This window comes from Oncorhynchus nerka, linkage group LG15 (assembly GCF_034236695.1).
Source record: "Oncorhynchus nerka isolate Pitt River linkage group LG15, Oner_Uvic_2.0, whole genome shotgun sequence".
NCBI classification, from domain to species: Eukaryota; Metazoa; Chordata; class Actinopteri; order Salmoniformes; family Salmonidae; genus Oncorhynchus; species Oncorhynchus nerka.
In genome coordinates, this window is record NC_088410.1 from 83,737,831 (window position 1) to 83,753,279 (window position 15,449).

The window sequence follows — 15,449 nt, forward strand, 5'->3', positions numbered from 1 at the left end:
AGATTTTGGAACTAAGTATACATACCAACTAGAAAATAAGCAGCTGTAAAAGTGGAAATGGAAAATGGAAAACAAAATGTAAATGAAAAGGCCTGATGGTGGCGCTAGAGGAAAGGTCAAGTGGTCACCAAATCAATAGGTTTCTTCCACTTGGGGTCTTGACTGTGCACCACAAATTTTATGGCAATCCAGCCCTTACTTTGAGATATATCTTGTTCTCAGTCTTGTTCTCAGTCTGTGGTCATCATGTGCATAGCGATCCAATATCCACAGCCATGACATTTAACAGTATTCACTGGCCCTTGCTCAGCCTTACCCACCCAGAGCCCAGTTTTCTAGCTAACTGACTTTCAATGGACAGTATGGCAAGACTGCAAAGCCTGTCCTGGGACATAGTGGACTTCAAATAGTTTTATTTATCAGTTTTGTCTTACTGAAAGCTCCCTCACCACCAGCAACAGTCACAGGCAGTGTGCAAAATATACGTAAAGTAATGCAGACTTCCCCAAAAATGCTTTGCAGCTGCATCTTACAAATTGCATTCAGGAGACCAAGAGGGGACAAGTTAGGGGGGAAAGTGACAGCATATACAGTGTTCAGGTGTCACACTTCATTTTGAAACTCAGGTGTAAGATCTCTGGAATAGTTCATGATCAGTGGTTGGCACACAGAAGGGACTTTATCCTCACTAATCTGCCCAACATTCAGAACAGCAGAAAATTATTCTACCATTTGTGCAGTAGTGTGGAACCTAGTGTCCAAGTCACTTATGATGTTGTCAATAGCAGTAAAAAACACTGTTCTGAAACACCATTGCTGCACTGTCCTGAGCTGTCTCCTCTTGAGAGGTCTCTTCGTGGAATCTCTTCCCTTTCCTCTGGTGGCTGAGTTTCTTGCTAAATTGCGGTGCAACATCCATTTGCGTAGCAATCAGCGATGCCTCAGACAGGAGAGACTCCCATCCATCTCTAAGAGCCTGCATCTCTTCCTTTAAGGCTCTGATATTGGCTGCCTCTGTGTCAAGGGAGATTTTTCCTGACTGGAGAATCACATCCCTGTCCTCAATGTACTTGCAATTATGCCAAATGACATGTCATTCAACACAATGCTGCTCACCTCCTTCTTCAGTTGGGAGTAGGGCTGGTTCAGGGGTATGAAGATGGGGAGACAGGGCTGGTTCAGGTGTATGGGGATGGGGATGGGGAGACAGGGCTGGTTCAGGGGTATGGGGATGGGGAGACAGGGCTGGTTCAGGGGTATGGGGATGGGGAGACAGGGCTGGTTCAGGGGGTGGGGATGGAGAGACAGGGCTGGTTCAGGGCTATGGGGATGGGGAGACAGGGCTGGTTCAGGGGGATGGGGAAGGGGAGACAGGGCTGGTTCAGGGGTATGGGGATGGGGAGACGGGGCTGGTTCAGGGGTATGGGGATGGGGAGACAGGGCTGGTTCAGGGGGTGGGGATGGGGATGGGGAGACAGGGCTGGTTCAGGGCTATGGGGATGGGGAGACAGGGCTGGTTCAGGGGATGGGGAAGGGAGACAGGGCTGGTTCAGGGGTATGGGGATGGGGAGACGGGGCTGGTTCAGGGTTATGGGGATGGGGAGACAGGGCTGGTTCAGGGGGGTGGGGATGGGGAGACAGGGCTGGTTCAGGGGTATGAGGAGACAGGGCTGCTGAGCCTGAAGCTGCATCTGTTGGGCCTGGCACCAGACACCCATTTAGCATGAATAGCTTGATAAAAGTTTGCCTGCATTGATTAAATGTCGGCTAAAAGAGGAGCGAAATGTAAACACTCTGAATTTTCTGTATAGATATTAAGTATAGTTATGTTAGGGGAGCAAAAGTTGCCTATTTTTCTATGGACTAAGCTAGCAGGTTAACTTCCACCTCTCACGGACTACACCCACCTTCCTTTGTGAAAAATTGTGTGACATACTGACGCTCTTTCTTTTCTCTCTCCTGTCTTCTTTAAATTTCTTTTTCGTTTTTGGAAGCTAGATTTTTCTGAGACATGATGCTCCACCGGCACTCCTCACTCGCAAGGTTGGGGCGTTGGGCAATACAGAGACTCTCTAGATGTTTACTTTTTGCCAAAAAACAAGAAAAGAAAAAGTACCCGTAAGTTTTATTCGTAATTGTAAATAAAATATTATATTAATGATGATAGGTCAATAATTTAACCTCTATTGCAGCTCCTTCACACACACACACATACACACACACGCCACAAGGAGTCGCTAGAGCGGACGTTGCTCGGCCAATTGTGCAGTGCCCTATGGAACTCTCAGTCACGGCCAGTTGTGACACAGCCTGGGATCGAAACCGGGTCTGTAGTGACGCCTCAAGCACTGCGATGCTATTTTGTAAGTAAGAGAACATTAAATATTTGTTTACATTTAACCTGTCCTCTTTTTCTTTATATTTTACTACAAGATATGAATAGCCACAGTTATGTTTATTTTTCAAATCGTGAATTCTATTAATACAGAAAAATGAAGTAATTAGCCAAAATTATATATATTTTTTTAAATGTCACGTTAAGTTATGTTGAAAATCACACAGATTGTGTGATGGGTACTTTTTCAAATCGAAAAATTGGTCTAAAATAAACAGAACCAATGCTCAATTAAGTTTTAGGTTCATATGTGTTAAGAGAAGAGACAACGACATCAGTTAAATCTTTACTTTACTTGTCCCGGTGCGATACCATGGCCATATCACTACGTTGTATGATTTATGGATGGCAAGGATATATGAGATTGAATTTATTCAGTCAGTTCGACACAATTTCTAAATTAGTCAAGCTTGCCTTCAATCAAAGCACAGTAACACGCTGACTAGACCGCCCGCATTGTGTGCACGAGCATTGCAAAATAAATGTACACATACATGTTATTCAATCATTTAATCTAAACTGTTTGCCCGCATCAAAGGGCGTCTGCGTAGCCAGGCGCACGTCTGCGTAGACACTTGGCGTGCTGCAAGTCCCGCCTCTCCCATTTACGAGCATATATTGAAAGATGAATGAGGTCCACACTCCAGTCCAGGTGGTGGTGGAAGAAGAAAAATGAGCAAGGAGAGTTTAAGCAAAGAAAACAAAAAAAAACTAACTAGGTTTCCCCTTTTATCTGTGGATTAATAGTCGGAGTACACAGGATTTTGTGTGACTCAAAATGGGTAAATATTCTACAAAGATCCAGCAGAAATAGGACCATATGCATTTCAGGTAAAATAACAACAATGTTTATCTTCCAGGACAAATTATCTAGCAACAGCAAGCTAGCTAAATGTGTTTCGACCTCTCCCCAAATTAATATAGTTGGTTCACAGTTGGTTCACAGCTGCGTGTCATGAACGTGTCTGATGGGGATAGATAAACTCAACATGCGCACGCGGACACACGTGTGGCGCCGGTTTGGTAATCGGGTAAGCCTATGCGTCAGCACTTCATGGCTGCATATGAAACATGCTAAATAAAATAAATGAATGTGCCAGAAAACAATAGGCTAAGTGGATTTCGACTCATCGTTACCACATTATACGGGACATGCAAATTGACTCACATAGACGAAGAAGCATCAACAGTGTTTCCCTGTCATCGCTCATTTTGTAACTATCAGGCGCCTGTCCTATCAATAGATCGCTATTCGATGCATATCGTTCCTTCTAGTGAGAGGGCGCGGTATAGCCGACAGCCGGCGCAAGTGGAAAACACTGCACACACACACACCTCTGAACATGACCTCTATTGCAGCACTCCTCAGTCAGAGCTGTAACACCAGGGCAGGCAGCACAGGGAACACCTGGGAACAAAGGACTATTGTACATCCCTGTGACACACTGAAACACATGGAACCAGAAAGGGCAACTATCAACCAAAACAAACACACCTTTCATTTTCTTTCTCTTTCTCTTTCTCTGTCCCTCTCTCTCTTTCAGTGGGACGACTCGCTGCCTGCCCCTTGGGATAAAAGGAGCCGGTTGTGCTGGCGCTGCACATCAGGTGAAAGGCTAATTGTCCTGTTGGCCTTGTCCGTGAAGGAGAAAGAGTACCACTGGACAAACACAAACACACACTTAGATATACACACAAACACACACACAACACAAACACACGCTCACACTTCTGCACAGGCCCATAGGCTTGGCCAGGGAGTAGCTTGGAGGCAGAGAAACCATCTGATCAGCATTAATTCAGAAGATAAGACCAAGAAAATAGGAAGAGGGACAGTGAAAGAAAGAGGGAGAGACTTGTGTGTAATGAGATCCACGCACCCTCCATCCATCTAATGGCAGCAGTGATCATAGCTCACAGCGTACCCAATGGTGAAGAGACTGACATGAGCAGTATGGTGGTGCTGACACAGTCATCCAACGCTCATCCTGAGGCTATTAGGAGGGTGGTGTGTGTGTGTGTGTGTGTGTGTGTGTGTGTGTGTGTGTGTGTGTGTGTGTGTGTGTGTGTGTGTGTGTGTGTGTGTGTGTCGTCTGCTTGTGTGTGCGCATGTGTGTGAATGCATGCACAAATACATGTGAGTTTGTGTGTGCGTGTGTGTGCGCATGTTTTTGTGTGTGTTCCACCATCAGCTGAATGAAGAATCCATAAAGGCAAGCTGTTTGAAATGGAGGATCTTATGGCTGACTAGGTCAGCCTTCCAGCAGACAATATGTGACTTGTTTCAGGAAACTAGGCATATGTTGCACGTCACAAGAAAGGCATTTGAATGTTTTTTTTGTTTTTTTAATCAAAATGCATTTTTTTGGGAAGAAAAGCTTTCTGGAACATGTGAACTTTCATGTGCCTTATTAACATACTTGTATGCCATCTGTAAATATGAATAAAATTGTTAAATTACAAGCCTAACCTTCCCTCTAGCCATGATTGGCTGAGATAATGAATGGGCTGGACATGGCGCGAAATGAGTTTGGATTGGCCTGCCATGTAGTACGCTTCTGTCTATAACATGAGCTGGGTAGTATGTGTAGGTAATTCTTTCTACTGCAGCTTTTTGTTTAAATATATCACATAGTAGAACTGCAAAGGTGTTGCTCTCCACTTTCTGGAGGACTGAGTTTTGAAATCAATGAAATGCACATTGGAATTAGAGTATAATAGCTAAGGAGATGGAGATTTGATGGCATTTGATTGCAAATATGCAGATGGAGTCGAAAAGAGAACACATATAAAACATGTATAAAACATCTCTGTCCGGATTACATCTTCAAACTAAGGCAACCATGGCATCCGTGAAAGAGAGTGAGAAGTGTCCATCCATGTAAGGTAGTCTAACCAACTAGGCTCTACATTTTCAGATATTACACGTTTCTAATTTAGTCATTTCAAGTTAAAGTGTACTGTTAGCTAGCTAGCTAACGTTAGCTAGCTGGCTCGCCAATGTTACGTGTTTGATCTGTGTAGTAATATTATTCTTATCTCAGAGCCATTTGCATTGCTACTTATAGCCTAATGTTAGCTAGTTAGCTAACATTGAACCTGGTTGGTTAGCTACCTGCAGATTCATGCAGGGGTAGTAACATTATGAGTCTGGATTATGGTTAATTGTTTAGCTAGCTAGCTACATGTCTAAACAAAAGACTCCACTATGCAAGTAACCATTTCAATAGAATGATGTCACTGCGACAATGTAGCCGGTGAACTCACTCTGGCTATCTACTCCGATTCCGTTGCCAAAAAAGCGTAATTAAATTGTTGCCAGCAGCACATTTGCAGTCACCAACGCTCTGGATAACATAAAAAACGTCTAACCAGCTCTGCTAGGGCGAGTAAATGGTCAGAGTGAGCTGTTCCCTCATTTGTGTCAGGAAGTAGCTAGAAAGCTAGCCAACATTAGCCAGTTAGCTTGGGTGCTTGACTATTGTTGTTAGGTCAGAATGCTCGGATCAACCCTACTCCTTGGCCAGAGTGTCCAGTGTGCGCTCTGAACACTCCGAGAGGGAAAAGCTCTGAATTTACGAACGGACAATCTGACAACGCTCTGAGTTTACGAATGCCCAGAGTGCACTCTGAGCACACTCTGGCACTCCAGATTGAATTTACGAACACACCCGTAGTATAAACCAGCCTTTAGTCTTGAAATATTTGCTTGTTTAGTACATGGCCTCACATGTGAATTCTTAAAAAGCTGGGTGGAGCTAAAGTTTAAGAGGATGTGAACGATGCTGAATTGGTGTGGACAAATATTTCTTCACATTATAAGTGCAGCAATGATCACATGGCAGTAGGCTACAAGCGCAAATGTTCCATTAGCAGGAAAACACCATTATCAAAAATTACCACAAATGTGATTTGGACCTGTCCGAGGGTATCATCGGATGGGGCCACAGTGTCTCCTGACCCCTCCTGTCTCAGCCTCCAGTATTTATGCTGCAGTAGTTTATGTGTCGGGGGGCTAGGGTCAGTTTGTTGTATCTGGAGTACTTCTCCGGTCTTATCCGGTGTCCTGTGTGAATTTAAGTATGCTCTCTCTCACGGAGGACCTGAGCCGTAGGACCATGCCTCAGGACTACCTGGCATGATGACTCCTTGCTGTCCCCAGTCCACCTGGCTGTGCTGCTGCTCCAGTTTCAACTGTTCTGCCTGCGGCTATGGAATCCTGACCTGTTCACCGGACATGCTACCTGTCCCAGTCCTATTATTTGACCATGCTGGTCATTTATGAACGTTTGAACATATTGGCCATGTTCTGTTATAATCTCCACCCGGCACAGCCAGAAGAGGACTGGCCACCCCTCATAGCCTGGTTCCTCTCTAGGTTTCTTCCTAGGTTTTGGCCTTTCTAGGGAGTTTTTCCTAGCCAACGTGCTTCAACACCTGCATTGCTTGCTGTTTGGGGTTTTAGGCTGGGTTTCTGTACAGCACTTTGATATATCAGCTGATGTACGAATGGCTATATAAATACATTTGATTTTGATTTGATTTGATTATGCATGTAATGCTTTTATTATAAAAGGTGCATTTTTATTGTGAAAATTGTCTTCCCCAATCTTGAAACATATGCGCTGCTTATGTATGCCAGTCAGGCTCTAAACCCCTTGTAAAGTGGATTAATGTGCTTAATTGTAAGAAGTTATTGGCCACTCTAGTTGTGATACAGACCTTATCAAAACATATAGGCCTATGGGCTAGGCTACATGAGGTGTGCAACTATGATTAGAAATAGTTGCAAAAAAAGGTAGTTTCTTATGCTGGGAATCATTCACAAGTGATAATGTATAATTCACAAGTGATAGGCTAATATTGTCACCCATCAGACTATTCTTGATTTAATCTTGTCTTTATATATACTAAATAATATATATGGGAAATCTGTTTTGATTTAGAATGGACCATTATCATGCACTTGTCTCGAAAAGGGCAGCGGGATAAAATACATGTAATCTATGCACTTAAATAGCAAATGGAGGACACTTTTCCTTGTGGTTTATTTTCATGCAAGCCAGGTAGGCTATAATACTGTTGTAAAGATAAACAATGTGGTTAATATTAGGAAAGTTGAGAAAAAAATATAGTAGGCCTAGTGTACACAAAGCATGGGCTCTCATTAAGTGTTTGATTAGATTTTCGAATACATTTGCATTGATGTCAGAGCGAGGGACATTAGAGTGCTGAGTACCAGGCAGTTAGCAAGTTTGCTAGGTTACTAATGAACATCAGCAGCATCAGATTTTGGAGACGCCTAATTACCATGACTAAACAGTCACGTGGAAATCGACTGCCTTCATGACTCGTGACCACCGGTGTGGCGGTAATACGGTCACCGCAACAGCCCTAGTAATGTCTGAGATGTGTGTCCCATTTTAGGTTGCCTTGGAATGTCACAATGAGCGCTTTGGCGCAGGACACCACCTCAAATGTGTGTCCGGAGATGGATAATGGCTGAGGTGGGTCATGATTGTGGTTGAAACAGGTGTACATGACTTTGTACTTTGTCGGTTTGAGCTTCATCTTGTTTTGTTCTGACCAGTCGGCTAGTTGGTTGAGGTCCTGCTGTATGCTGGAAGTGTCACATATTGGTCTTGATTCGATGAGGTTTAGGTCAATGACAAAGGCCCAGGAGTTGGATAGGGTACCCTCTGATGCACCATTGACGTGAGCCAAAAATACAATTGGACCGAACTGTGTGCCCTGGGGGACGCCACAGGAGTGATCTTGTGCCTGGGATAGAGTCTCATGGTATCTTATCCCCTGGCTACGCCTGGAATGGAAGTTACAAATCCATGGCGTGATCTCTGGTCGGACACATAATTTCTAAAGGTGTTTCATTGCAATGGTGTGAGATCAAAGGCCTTGTTGTAGATCACCCTTTCGCAGGAGAACTTTCCAGCAATGCAGGAAATGTAAAACTTGTAGTGTATTTGATGTTTAAAATGGCTTCCGAAGTTTGTAATTTCCACTTTGAAATGGATTTTCCTTTACAAAAAATGTATCAACCCCTACAAAAATGTGCATTCATTATAATCCACATACTAATTCACATTTCCTGCTTCTGTGGGATTGTTTTCCTGCTGTAACAAACTGGCTCAAATTCATATCCTACATCTGTACACTCAACCAATACAAATCTAAATCAAATCAAATGTTATTTGTCACATACACATGGTTAGCAGATGTTAATGCGAGTGTAGCGAAATGCTTGTGCTTCTAGTTCCGACAATGCAGTAATAACCAACAAGTAATCTAGCTAATAATTCCAAAACTACTACCTTATAGACACAAGTGTAAGGGGATAAGAATATGTACATAAAGATATATGAGTGAGTGATGGTACAGAGCGGCATAGGCAAGATACAGTAGATGGTATTGAGTGCAGTATATACATATGAGATGAGTATGTAAACAAAGTGGCATAGTTAAAGTGGCTAGTGATACATGTATTACATAAAGATGCAGTAGATGATATAGAGTACAGTATATACATATACATATGAGATGAATAATGTAGGGTATGTAAACATTATATTAGGTAGCATTGTTTAAAGTGGCTAGTGATATATTTTACATCATTTCCCATCAATTCCCATTATTAAAGTGGCTGGAGTTGAGTCAGTGTGTCGGCAGCAGCCACTCAATGTTAGTGGTGGCTGTTTAACAGTCTGATGGCCTTGAGATAGAAGCTGTTTTTCAGTCTCTCGGTCCCAGCTTTGATGCACCTGTACTGACCTCGCCTTCTGGATGATAGCGGGGTGAACAGGCAGTGGCTCGGGTGGTTGTTGTCCTTGATGATCTTTATGGCCACAACATAATTTCCCAGGAATCACAAATACATGTAGTCTACTGGCTAAACCAGTAACTACTCCATTGTTGACAGAATCTAGCATCTATGAGTTTAGACAGAGGCAGTGGCCACAGACAGGTGTTTACTCAAGCATCTGCATACATACCCACTGGCAGTTGGAGCCTTAAACTACATTGAGTCCAACACTAAAAACAAACAGCACACAGGAGGACTGCCTCCCTATTGTCTTGGCTGGGAATGGAATTAATTGCTGGTCTGTGGTCTGGAGTTAAAGGTGCCTGTCCACATATATTAGCTTCACCAACTCAATAGTAGAAGATCTACACATTCAGTCTGCCAGCCTGATGGTACAGTATACTACTGTATTCAAGGACCTCTTTTGAAGAGTACCAATGAGAAGGACATGTGAGGCTTGGGCCGATGGCATGTTAGACTAGTCCATAGAGATGTAAAACCAGAATATAACAAAACATACCACAGAGTGTGAGGGAATTAAGGATTTTCATTTTTGTATACAACAATAGCCAATGTAGGTATGAAGGCTTACAGTTTTGTCCTCTAAAAAGTGAAAATACCAGAAGAACAAGAACAGTGTCAATAAATACTATTTGAACCTAATCTGAAAAGCTCAAAAGTACAGTACAGTATATTAACAGTTTCTGTGTGTACAGTGTTGTATCATTCTCTGTTGTGTTGCCATTGTACTCATACAATGAGTCAACACTTCCCTTGCTATGAATGTGTTCATCTGACACACCTCTCCTTTCCACACCTCTCCTTTCTGGCACATTCAAAGATAATTTAAGACTTCACACATTGGCAGGTCTATACGTGTGTGCACACACACACACACATTCTTCAAATGCATCTTAAATGAAAAGAAATGAAGATGTCAACTAAGAGAGACGAAAAGCTAAAGCGTATAAAACATTCAACAAAGAGAAGAGCACTCTTCTGTATGAGGGAGACAGTTGAACAGGCATGCCTTGGGACATCCTATCCCTGATTGGCACATGCTCTACTGCCAAATGAAAATATTGTCACAGTGAACTCTATCCCATTTTCTTGGAAACATGAAAACAATGACTTCTTACATGAAGCTTGTCATTCGCTGACAGTCACTAAAGAGCCGTTTTAGCAGAAAAAGAGTCTCGGCTTTCTCTGTCAAATGGTACCATTTAGCATGTTTTGTTCTGTCTGCCTGAGAAGGAGAAAGTCAGGGAGTCATGGGGGACAAGTGTTTGTGGCGATATTAGTTCAGTCCCTCTCCTATCGCCCTCTCTGTCCTCTCTCCTTCCTTGTCGGGCTACATTAATGTCCCTAGTTATTACATCCTGAGTCCAGCCACATGGGACCTGGTCATTCTACCGAGAGAGCTGGGGGCAGAGGGGCTAAGGCTGGGAGAGGCTGGGGGAGAAGCTGGAGGAGAGGCTGGGAAAGTCTGAGAGGAGAGGCTCTGGGGGGAGAGAGACAGGATTTTAGATGGAGAAGCTGGAAGTGGGCATGGGTCCAGTTCCAGCTCGACTCACTCTCCTGTTTGTATAGAGCCATTCATCTCCTTATTAGGATCAGAGCATCGCTGAGAAGAAATTAAAGGGACTCTGTGTGATATTGGTGTCAGTGACAGGGAGCTAGTAAAGGGGCTGAACAGGGAGCTCAATGTGACTGGCATCTAAACACAGAGAGGCCTAACTTAGAGTCACCCAGTCAATGCCTTTACTACCGAGCCTAAGAGCTAACTGTTTAAGACTTACTGTCAATCCAGTAAACCAGTGTCTTGTTTAACCTTTTACTGTAGTGGGATAAATCAGGGTCACACAGAGTGATTATTGGTAGTCTTAAACAAAACAAAAAACACCAGGCATATTTATCAGCAGACTGGTACCATAGGGCTACGCTTCAACATCATGATGCATAATTATCAAGGACCCTTTGACTTTTTTCATGTTAAGAATCAATGTAATCACAGAGAATCACATACATATCTGTGTGCAGAGCAGAACAAATGGGAGGCTCTCAAACTGTGGAACTATACAATTAATACTAATAATGGATTAGATATATATAAGGGCAATTCCACCTTAAAAGCGTGAGGCTGAGAGACTCCGATTTTTCACTTTAGTTAAACAAAACATACAACTCTATGCACAAGGACTACTTCTAACGATATCCAATACATTTTTAACAAAAAAACATTTACTTGAAAAACAGCCATTACAAAGAAAACATGTCAAATTTTCAGTTTCACATGCGAAAACTGTTTTCAGACTTTGAGCTTAAATGACAACAATGTGATTTTTTGTTGCAATGTTCGGTAACAAAATGACGGGCTGTGCTGTTTGTGCCGCATTTTGTCAACAAACATTGCATCTGCACTGTTCTTCACGTAAATGTGTTTTTGTAACATTTAATTGGAAATCATTAAAAGAAGTCCTTGTGCATAGAGTTTATTGCTTTATTATTGGTTTATTCCGATCCCCATTAGCTTTGCTGAAGAAGCAGCTATTTTTCCTGGGGTCCACATAAAACACAAAACATGACAAATAACAAAACACTCATACACTGATAGACAAGGACAGTCATCTGTCATCTGAGTCAGTGCGGTACAAGTTGAGTGCCCTTCTCCATATACATGCTGAAAGTCAGTAGTTGTTCTCTGAAAAATAGCATTGTATTTAGTCAAACACAAGTCTCTCAGTTTACTGAGAACAGGCAGCAAACTGATTGAGCTGCTGTTAGAGCCAGCAAAGGGGGCCTTACTCTGTTTAGGCAGTGGAATTACTTTAGCTTCCTTCCACACCTGTGGACAGACACACTCCTTTAGGCTTTGGTTAAATACTGTACAGTGGCTTGCGAAAGTATTCACCCCCCTTGACATTTTTCCTATTTTGTTGCCTTACAACCTGGAATTAAAATACATTTTTGGGAGGTTTGTATCATTTGATTTACACAACATGCATACCACTTTAAAGATGCAAAATATGTTTTATTGTGAAACAAACAAGAAATAAGACAAAAAAACTGAAAACTTGAGCTTGCATAACTATTCACCCCCCCAAAGTCAATACTTTGTAGAGCCACCTTTTGCAGCAATTACAGCTGCAAGTCTCTTTGGGTATGCCTCTATAAGCTTGGCACATCTAGCCACTGAGATCTTTGCCCATTCTTCAAGGCAAAACTGCTCCAGCTCCTTCAAGTTGGATAGGTTCCGCTGGTGTACAGCAATCAGTCATACCACAGATTCTCAATTGGATTGAGGTCTGGGCTTTGACTAGGCCATTCCATGACATTTAAATGTTTCCCCTTAAACCATTCAAATGTTGCTTTAGCAGTATGCTTAGTGTCATTGTCCTGCTGGAAGGTAAACCTCCGTCACAGTCTCAAATCTCTGGAAGACTGAAACAGGTTTCCCTCGAGAATTTCCCTTTTAGCGCCATCCATCATTCCTTCAATTTCCCAGTCCATGTCGATGAAAGACATCCCCACAGCATGATGCTGCCACCACCATGCTTCACTGTGGGGAAGGTGTTCTCGGGGTGATGAGAGGTGTTGGGTTTACGCCAGACATAGCGTTTTCCTTGATGGCCAAACAGCTCCATTTTAGTCTCATCTGACCAGAATACCTTCCTCCATATGTTTGGAGAGTCTCCCAAATGCCTTTTGGCGAACACCAAACGTGTTTGCTTATTAAGCAATGGCTCTTTTCTGTCCATTTCTCTGTAAAGCCCAGCTGTGGAGAGCACGGCTTAAACTGGTCCTTTAGACAGATACTTAAATCTCTGCCGTGGAGTTTTGCAGCTCCTTCAGGGTTATCTTTGGTCTCTTTGTTGCCTCTCTGATTAATGTCCTCCTTGCCTGGTCCGTGAGGTTTGGTGGGCGGACCTCTCTTGGCAAGTTTGTTGTGGTGCCATATTCTTTCCATTTTTTAATAATGGATTTAATTGTGCCCCCTGGGATGTTCAAAGTTTCTGATATTTTTTTACAACTCAACCCTGATCTGTACTTCTCCATAACTTTGTCCCTGACCTGTTTGGAGAGCTCCCTGGTCTTCATGGTGCCACTTGCTTGGTGGTGCTCCTTGTTCAGTGGTGTTGCAGACTCTGGGGCCTTTCAGAACAGGTGTATATATACTGAGATCATGTGAGAGATCATGTGACACTTAGAATACACACAAGTGGACTTTATTTAACTAATTATGTGACTTCTGAAGGTAATTGGTTGCACCAGATCGTATTTAGGGTGTCTTCATAGAAAAGGGGGTGAATAGATATGCACACACCACTTTTCTGTTTTTTTTTATTTTTAGTCATTTTTTTCATTTACATTTGGACTATTTTGAATATGTCCATTACATAAAATCCAAATAAAAATCAATTGAAATGACCTGGTTGTAATGCAACAAAAAAGGGGAAAAGCCAATGGGGATGATTACTTTTGTAAGGCACTGTATGTAGCAAATAGGGGTGTCAATACAGTCTGCTACCATTCTGAATAGTTTCCCATCATGGTTGTCTACACCTGGTGGCTTATCATTATTGATGGATAACAATAGTTTATCCACCTCTCCCAAACAAACTAAACCAAATTAAAAACTGCAATACTTCTCTTTCATTATTAGATATTTTATTTTAAAAATACAATGGTTCACTGTTCAATGTTATCGTTTCACTTCAGAGTCATTCCACTTTACTAGTGAAATAGTCATTGAAATGATTGGCAATATCGAAAGGTTTTGTTATAAATCAATTTACAGTCTGTGAACCAATCAGCTGAGCAGCTTGACTTCTTTGCCACCTCTTTTCCATAATTTCTTTGAACCATAACATGTTTCAATTCATCATCAATACAGAAGGCTCAGATCTCACAGTACATTTCTTAACAGGTGCATGCTTGTCAACAATTGGCATAAATAATTTTACCATAACTTTCAGTTCTGCATCTGGATTCACTTCCTCATACACATCAGACCAAAATATTGTTGTTTACATCTTCAACAAAAGAGTCCAGAGAAAACCTTTTCTATGATCTCCTATAAATTACTATTTGTACGCACTCTAGTTATTTGAGTGATAACCTGGGTCATATTACAGGCCTTAGTCACAGTTAGAAGCTTCCTCTTGAGAGGACAACTAGTTGCGTAGCAGTCAATGTTCAGGTCACGCAAAACATAGACTACTCTGTTATCAACCATTTCACACACTTTATCTAGATACTGACTGTTAGCACTTGGTGACCTAAAGAAACACCCTAAAATAATAGGCTTTGGAGGAGGCAGGTGAACCTGCAACCACAACACTTCAATAACACATGACATGAGATCTTCTCTAAGCATTACAGGGATATGGCTCTGAATATATACAGCAACACCTCCCCATAGGAATTCTTGTCTCTTCTATAGATGTTATATCCTTGTATTGGTACTGTTGTATCATCAAATAATGAATGATCTAAGTGAGTCTCAGAAATGGCTAATATATGAATGTTGTCTGATGTTAAGTTAACAAGTTATTGATTTCATGAACCTTATTTCTAAGGCAACTGTCACGTTCTGACCTTTATTCCTTTGTTTTGTCTTTATCTAGTACGGTCAGGGCGTGAGTTGGGGTGGGAAGTCTATGTTAGTTTTTTCTATATTTTATATTTCTGTGTTTGGCCTGATATGGTTCTCAATCAGAGGCAGCTGTCTATCGTTATCCCTGATTGAGAACCATATTTAGGTAGCCTGTTTTCCATTGTGTTTTGTGGGTGGTTATTTTCAGTCTTTGTGTGTCTGCACCAGACAGAACTGTTTCGGTTTTCACGTTGTTGTTTTGTAATTTGAAGTGTTCAGTTTGGATTATTATTAAATAAGATGAACACTAACCACGCTGCGCTTTGGTCCTCTCCTGGGCTATTTTTAACCCTTTCTGGGTAGCTTATCAGAGATAGACCTAATATGGAAAAGAACAAACAAAGCAAGAAAAAACATTCAGCAGTCCATCAACCAGTTGGTTTGTGTAAGTGTGTATGTGCTGCGGGGTTGATGCTGTGAACCCACAGGCTTGGCTACCTCATCCCTTCCAGGCTTTAGGGTGGGAGAGTGGACAATGAGCCTGTCATAGCGGATGTAAGCAATGTTCCCACGCGCTCTGGCACATTTCATGGCTGGGATAAGTTCTTTCCTCCTCTGGCACACAGCTTCAGGATAGTCCT

General features: G+C 42.2%; 1 protein-coding gene and 1 long non-coding RNA gene across 9 annotated transcripts in view; one reads left to right on the forward strand and one right to left on the reverse strand.

Moving 5' to 3' along the window:
* LOC115143415 (band 4.1-like protein 1) overlaps positions 1–15,449 on the reverse strand; it is a 174,917-nt gene that overhangs the window by 127,930 nt on the left and 31,538 nt on the right. The gene's annotated exons all lie outside the window — the stretch shown is intronic.
* LOC135560249 (uncharacterized) lies at positions 1,645–4,476 on the forward strand. The gene is made up of 3 exons (XR_010458850.1): positions 1,645–2,118; positions 2,193–2,363; positions 3,940–4,476. It is a non-coding gene; the product is annotated as an uncharacterized LOC135560249 (long non-coding RNA).